This window comes from Peromyscus maniculatus, chromosome 1, assembly GCF_049852395.1.
Source record: "Peromyscus maniculatus bairdii isolate BWxNUB_F1_BW_parent chromosome 1, HU_Pman_BW_mat_3.1, whole genome shotgun sequence".
Classification (NCBI taxonomy): Eukaryota; Metazoa; Chordata; class Mammalia; order Rodentia; family Cricetidae; genus Peromyscus; species Peromyscus maniculatus.
In genome coordinates, this window is record NC_134852.1 from 30,753,846 (window position 1) to 30,762,325 (window position 8,480).

Below are 8,480 nucleotides of genomic sequence, written 5' to 3' on the forward strand. Positions count from 1 at the left end.
TAAAAGAAGGTTATAATTAGTATAAGAAAAACTATATACAATAAGTACAATAAGTATATACAATATATACAGTCAAGAATTACATTAAGGAGACAGGCCCAGTGGCGGAGACAAGCAGATGCAGGTAGGCCCGCGGCAGTGGCCCACAGAGGTAGACGGGCCGGTGGCGGCGGAGACAAGCAGATGCAGGTAGGCCTGTAGCAGCGGCCCGCAAAGGTAGACAGGCCCAGCAGTGGCCCGCAGAGGTAGACGGGCCTGGCGGCAGTGACCGACAGGGACATTCTGGCCCAGCGGCAACCGGCAGAGACATACAGTTCCAGCGGTGGCCCACAGAGGTAAACAGGCCAGGCAGCGGAGACAAGCAGACGCAGGTAGGTCCACAGCGGCGGCCCGCAGAGGTAGACAGGCCGGGTGGTAGTGACAAGCAGAGATAGGTAGGCCGGCAGCGGCAGCCGGCAGAGACATACAGGCCCAGTGGCAGCAGCCTGCAGAGGCAGACAGATAGTGGCAACTGACAGGGACATACAGGTCCGGCGGTGGACCGCAGAGGTAGACAGGCCCAGGGACGGAGACAAGCAGACAGAGCTTGGAACAGGGATGCCTCTAACTCCAACACCTGGGGAAGAAGCTATGTCTGTGGGACAGAACCAGAACAAATCTGAACACTCTGTCTGAGGACAACCCAGCGCCCAGCTGCTGATCCTGTGAAACCCAACAACTTGGAGGTGTTGGTGAGACTACCCCGCTCAGCTGAAACCCATCTGGGAGAGGATTCAAATCCCTACAGTTTGAAGTCTGAAGAAACAAGATCAGCTGAGGAGTTGACGAATGAACAAAACGTGACCTGGGAACACAGAAGAAGGTGCTACCCAGCCACCAAACCAGATCACCAGAATCATAAGTATATAATTCACCGACTGAGATCAGCTGCTCCTGAAGAAACAGCCCAATAGCACCAATTTAACCAAGAACTCCTACAAAACCAAGACTAAAAATTAGAACAAGAGAGGCACTCTCAGACACAGACACCACCTGCACCGCACAGAGGAAGAGATGAGTAGACACCAGTGCAAAAATACAGGCAACAACATAAAGACCTATATGGCAACATCAGAACTTAGTGATTCTACACCTGCAAGACCTGAACATACCAAGACAGAAGAAACAGAAGAAATCAATCCTAAAAATGACTTTAAGAAGATGATAGAGGCCCTTAAAGAAGAAATAAAACATTCCTTCAAAGAGGAAATAAAAACTTTCCTTAAAGAGGAAATGAAAAACTCCCTTAAAGAGGAAATAAAAACTTCCCTTAAAGAGGAAATGAAAAACTACATTAAAGAGGAAATAAAAAAGTCCCTTAATGAAATGGAAGAAAAAACGAACAAAAAATGGGAAGAAATCAAATCAAGCCAAGAAAAAGCAATTAAACAGATGAAAGAAACATTCCAAGATCTGAAAAATGAATTTGAGACAAGAAAGAAAACACATGCTGAGGGAATGCTGGAAATAGAAATCCTGACTAAACGAACAGGAACTACAGAAACAAGCATAACCAACCGATTGCAAGAGATGGAACAGAGAATCTCTGACACTGAAGACATAATAGAGAAAATAGATTCATCAGTCAAAGAAAACAATAAAGACAAAAAAGTCGTAACACAAAATGTCCAGGAAATATGGGACACCATGAAAAGACCAAATCTAAAATAATAGGGATAGGAGAAGAAGAATACCAACTCAAAGGCACAGAAAATATATTCAACAAAATCATAGAAGAAAACTTTCCTAACCTAAAGAAAGAAATACCTATGAAGATACAAGAAGCTTACAGAACACCGAATAGGCTGGATCCAAAAAAAAAGTCCCCTCGCCACATAATAATCAAAACACTAAACACACAGAACAAAGAAAAAATATGAAGAGCCACAAAGGAAAAAGACCAAGTAACATATAAAGGCAAACCCATCAGAATAACACCAGACTACTCAATAGAGACTATGAAAGCTAGAAGATCATGGACAAATCTCATGCAGACACTAAAAGACCACGGATGCCAACACAGACTATTATACCCAGCAAAACTCTCAATCACCATAGGCGGAGTAAACAAAATATTCCAGGATAAAACCAGATTTAATACCTGTCCACAAACCCAGCCCTACAGAAAGCACTAGAAGGGAAAATCCAACCCAAAGAAGCTAAACACATCCATGAAAAATCAAGCAATAGATAATCCCACACCAACATACACCACAGAAGGACAACACAACACAATCACAAAATATAACAGGAATTAACAATCACTGGTCATTAATATCCATCAATATCAATGGTCTCAGCTCACCTATAAAAAGACACAGGCTGACAGAATGGATAAGAAAACAGGACCCATCCATCTGCTGCATGAAAGAAACACACCTTAACTTCAAAGACAGGCACTACCTCCGAGTAAAGGGCCGGGAAAAGGCTTTCCAAGCAAATGGACCTAAGAAACAAGCTGGTGTAGCTATCCTAATATCTAATAAAATAGACTTCAAACTAAAATCACTCAAAAAAGATCAGGATGGACATTACATATTTATCATGGGAAAAATCCACCAAGATGAAGTCTCGATTCTAAACATTTATGTTCCAAATAGAAAAGCACCCACATTCATAAAAGAAACACTACTAAAGTTTAAAATGCACATCAAACCCCACACATTAGTAGTGGGAGATTTTAACACACCACTCTCACCAAAAGATAGATCTACCAGACTGAAACTTAACAAAGAAATAAAGGACCTAACAGATGTTATGACTCAAATGGACCTAATAGATATCTACAGAATATTCCATCCTAACACAAAAGCACCACATGGAACCTTCTCAAAAATTGACCACATGCTTGGCCACAAAACAAATCTCAACAGATACAAAAAAATTGGAATAACCTCCTGTATCTTATCAGACCACCATGCCTTAAAGTTAGACCTCAACAACAACAAAAATTATGGAAAACCCACAAACTCATGGAAACTGAATAATGCCCACCTAAAACACCAATGGGTCAAGGAAGAAATAAAGAAAGAAATTAAAGATTTCCTAGAATTCAATGAAAAGGAAAGTACAACATACCCAAACTTATGGGACACTATGAAAGCAGTGCTAAGAGGAAAATTCATAGCTCTAAATGCACACATAAAGAAGATGGAGCAATCCCATACCAATGAATTAACAGCACAACTGAAAGCTCTAGAACAAAAAGAAACAAACTCACCCAGGAGAAATAGACGCCAGGAAATAATCAAACTGAGGGCTGAAATCAATGAAATAGAAAACAAGAGAACAATACAAAAAAAATCAATGAAACAAAGAGTTGGTTCTTTGAAAAAAATCAACAAGATAGACAAACCCCTAGCCAAATTAACCAAAAGGCAAAGAGAGAGCACCCAAATTCACAAAATCAGAAATGAAAAGGGAGACATAACAACATACAAGTGGCAGGATACAAGATCAACTCAAAAAAATCAGTAGCCCTCCTATACACAAATGATAAAAAGGCTGAGAAAGAAGTCAGAGAAACATCACCCTTTACAATAGCCACAAATAATATAAAATACCTTGGGATAACACTAACTAAACAAGTGAAGGACCTTTTTGATAAGAACTTTAAATCTCTAAAGAAAGAAATTGAAGAAGATATAAGAAAATGGAAGGATCTCCCATGCTCATGGATAGGTAGGATTAACACAGTAAAAATGGCAATCTTACCAAAAGCAATCTACAGATTCAATGCAATCCCCATCAAAATCCCAACACAATTCTTCACAGACTTGGAAAGAAAAATACTCAACTTTATATGGAAAAACAAAAGACCCAGGATAGCTAAAAGAATCCTATACGATAAAGAAACCTTTGGAGGCATCACCATCCCTGACCTCAAACTCTACTATAGAGCAATAGTAATAAAAACAGCTTGGTACTGGTATAAAAACCGACATACGGACCAATGGAATCGAATTGAAGACCCTGACATTAATCCATGCACATATGAACACCTGGTTTTTGACAAAGGAGCCAGAACTATACAATGGAACAAAGAAAGTATCTTCAACAAATGGTGCTGGCATAACTGGATGTCAGTATTTAAAAGATTACAAATAGATCCATATCTGTCACCATGCACAAAACTCAAGTCCAAGTGGATCAAAGACATAAAAATAAATCCAGTTACACTAAACTTAATAGAAAAGAAAGTAGGAAGTACTCTTGAACGCATTGGCACCAGAGACCATTTCCTAAAAACACCGACAGCACAAACCCTGAGCACAACAATTAATAAATGGGACCTCTCGAAACTGAGAAGCTTTTGCAGGGCAAGAGACACAGTCAAGACAAAAAGACAGCCAACAGAATGGGAAAAGATCTTCACCAACCCCACATCTGACAGAGGATTGATCTCCACAATATATAAAGAACTCAAGAAACTAGACATCAAAATACCGAAGAGTCAAATTAAAAAATGGGCTAAAGAGTAAACAGAGAATTCACAAAACAAGAACTACAAATGGCTGAAAGACATTTAAAGAAATGCTCAATATCCTTAATCATCAGAGAAATGCAAATCAAAACGACTCTGAGATACCACCTTACACCTGTCAGAATGGCTACGATCAAAAACACCAATGACAGTCAATGTTGGAGAGGATGTGGAGCAAAGGGAACACTCCTCCACTGTTGGTGGGAATGTAAACTTGTACAGCCACTGTGGAAATCAGTATGGCGGTTTCTCAGAAAATTAGGAATCGAACTACCTCAAGACCCAGCCATCCCACTCTTGGGCATATACCCAAGGAATGCTGATTCATACCATAAAGATACATGCTCTTCTATGTTCATAGCAGCACTATTTGTAATAACCAGAACCTGGAAACAACCTAGATGCCCATCAATGGAAGAATGGATGAAGAAAATGTGGTACATATACACAATGGAGTACTACTCAGCAGAGAAAAACAATGAAAGCATGAAATTTGCAGGCAAATGGATGGAACTAGAAAAAATCATCCTGAGTGAGGTAACCCAAACCCAGAAAGACAGTCATGGTATGGACTCACTCATAGGTGGATTCTAGATATAAAATGAAGAACAATCAGACCACAACCCATAGAACCATAGAGGATATATATATATATATATATATATATATATATATATATATATATATATATATATATATATATAGCATGGAGGTCCCTAGGACGACTGTGGCTTATAATAAATTTCGGTTTTACTCAATTATTGAAAAAAAATAGCCAAATGAATGGAAACATATGAACTATGAACCAAAGGCTGAGGGGCCCCCAGTTGGATCAGACCCTCTGAATAGGTGAGCCAGTTGATTGGCTTGATCAATTTGGGAGGCAACTAGGCAGTGGGACCAAGTCCTGTGCTCACTGCGTGAGTTGGATGTTTCAAACCTGGAGCTTATGCAGGGCCACTTGGCTCAGTCTGGAAGGAAGGGACTGGACCTGGCTGGACTGAGTCTACCAGGTTGATCGCAGTCCTCGGGGGAGGACTTGTCCTGGAGGAGGTGGGAATGGGGGGTAGGCTGGAGGTAAGGGGAGGGTGTGGGAGGGGGGAGAATAGGGGAACCCGTGGCTGATACGTAGAACTGAATGGTATTGTAAAATAAAATATATATTAAAAAAAGAATTACATTAACAATGTCCAGTCCATTAACATTTGACAGATTCATAGAAAACACTCCATTATTTATTCTATTTTAGTGAGTACAAAATGGTGTACCTAATTCACTTTCTATCCTAACTTGTATTACCAACAGAAAACGATCTTTTGATGTCTTTCAAACTTATACTCTTTACACCTCTTTAGTGAGTTTCTTTTATGAATTTGTTAACAAGGAAAACTATATCTATAACTATCTATTCTTTGACTCCTTCAGAGACCTGAGAAGGAAGTAATATTATCTAGTAAAAGAGGAAGTGCAAACAAGTGACTTCCAAAAAATGTGAGAAATGACAGAAACAGCTGGCTGCCTGGACAGTCACCCAAAGTTCCTCTGCAATGTTGGGGCATCCATCTTCTGCCTACAGGACTAGCAAATCTGACAGACTTATCTGTGAAGCAGGATTTTCTGAAGGGCCTTCCTACCTTGTCTTGGCAAGGTTTGGCAGTCCATTCTTTTGTGTCCTGCTTGTCCCATTTGGACAGCATACTGTCAGCAGCTGAGGCAAGAGCATTTTCTTGCCCAGTGGCTAACTTTTGCCACAAAGAAAGTAAACTCCATAAGGAGTTTCTTCAGTGCTCATCATCTTCTCTGAAGTAGATTGGTGCTGCCAGGAACAGACATGACTCATTGCCATAAACAAAAGAACCTATGTTATTAAAACATCTTAAATGCCATATTCTGTAGATTTCTGAAGTGTTGGAAGGCCACCTGTCTATCTAAAATATATCTGTTTGACCTTGAAAACATACCTAACCTGACTACCACTTTGATTGTAATGACTAATTGCTAACTTGCATTTCTTTATATCCTAATTAGTTGGTAATAATAACTTTCAAGGACTAGCAATTTGTATTACATTGTTAAATGAACTGTATAGGTACAATACCTTGAACAAGCAAAGAAATGTATGTGCAATATATTCTAACAAAATTAATCTCAAAGTTGTATTAATATACACAATTTATATACAATATACAAAAATTCCAGTGTAAATATTTAAAACTAATACTTATTTTTTACTTTTTATTTTTAATTTTTTTGGTTTTTTGAGACAGGGTTTCTCTGTGTAGTTTTGGTGCCTGTCCTGGATCTCACTCTGTAGACCAGGCTGGTCTCAAACTCACAGAGATCTGCCTTGCTCAGCCTCCTGAGTGCTGGGATTAAAAGTATGTACCACTGTCACCTGGTTGTACTTGCTTTTCAAAAGTAGATTCAATAATCTACCTTTTAATTTCATATTTGTATTCCTGTTTTTTTCTTTTCAGAGTAAATTCAATAATCTACCTTTTATCTTACCATTTCTATATAATACATTTCTATACCATATCCTTCTTTCTTCTTTTAGAAAGAGATTGGCTCTGGGTGGTGGTGGTGCATGCCTTTAATCCCAGCACTCAGGAGGCAGAGCCAGGTGGATCTCTGTGAGTTTGAGGCCAGCCTGGAGTGACTTGCAGTAAAAGGCACAAAGCTACACAGAGAAACCCTGTCTCAAAAAACCAAATATGCCCCCCCCCAAAAAAAACCAGAAAGAGATTGGCTATGACCAATAATAAAATTTTTAACCAACAAAGACAAATATCTGTAATCCATTTTTTGGGAATGTGGGCATAGTTTTCTACGCTACATCCTGCTGAATGGGGTGCTGGTAGTCTTATGGGGATGCAAAGAAAAATTTAGGGTTATGGTCTCAGAGTAGTCTGTGAGGCTGTATCATCTCAGCTAGCCATCTCAATATTGTCCTGAACAGTTTGTAGTCCAAAGTCAATTTTTGGGTGGAGTTTATCAGCTTGTGGCGTTATCATTGTTCTGATGGAATTGTCATTGTGGGGTTCCCTCATCTTTTTGGAGACCTCAAAGTTGCTGTTAGGTGTGGTCATGGTTCACTGCAGAAAATCTTCATGGGACACTTTTCCGGATGATTTGTCCTTTTTCTTCAGATGTCTCATTTGTCCAGTGTTCTTCAGATTCCTTAACCTTCATTCTCCTAAAAGACAAAAACAAAATCCTTCCCCAACCCTAACTTTGGGGAGGTTCCCTTTAGGCAAGTTATATCTGATCAAAATGAAAAGCTTTTGTTAGTCCTATAAGTTAATTTAAATTCATTGGTCATGCTGCTTGAAGAACTACCACCTCTTCTAATTAAGATGTCTCTCTTGCTCAAATCTAATCTTTACTAATTTTGATGGTATCCAACGCTTTTCTTCTTCTATGGAAACAAAAGCAAAACCTCGTCCCCAGTGCAACACATTTCCTGGTTTCCATTCTGAGGTCAACACATCTTTAAAGTATATAGGCTGATTTAATTCTGTATTTTTTTCTATTATCCAATGTCTCTCCACAGCTGTTGTTCTTTTTTCATTAGCATTAAGAAAATTCAAAGTTAATAAAACATTATGAAATCTATTTCTGGGATCTTTATTAAGTATATCTTCTGTTTATTTAGTATATCCTTTAGAGTTGGATTTGATCTTTCTATGACTGCTTGGCCTGTAGGATTGTGTGGTACATCTATAATATGCTTTATATTATAATAAGCAAAAAACTGAAAAAAATTTTACCAGAGACATATGCTGGAGTATTGTTAGTCTTAATTTGTACAGGTATATCCATGATGGCCATAACTTCTAGCAAATGTGTAATTACCAAATCAGCCTTTTCGGGACTCAGAACAGTTATTCATTGAAATATTGAATAGGTGTCAATGATGTGATGTACATATTTTAATTTTCAAATTCTATAAAATGAA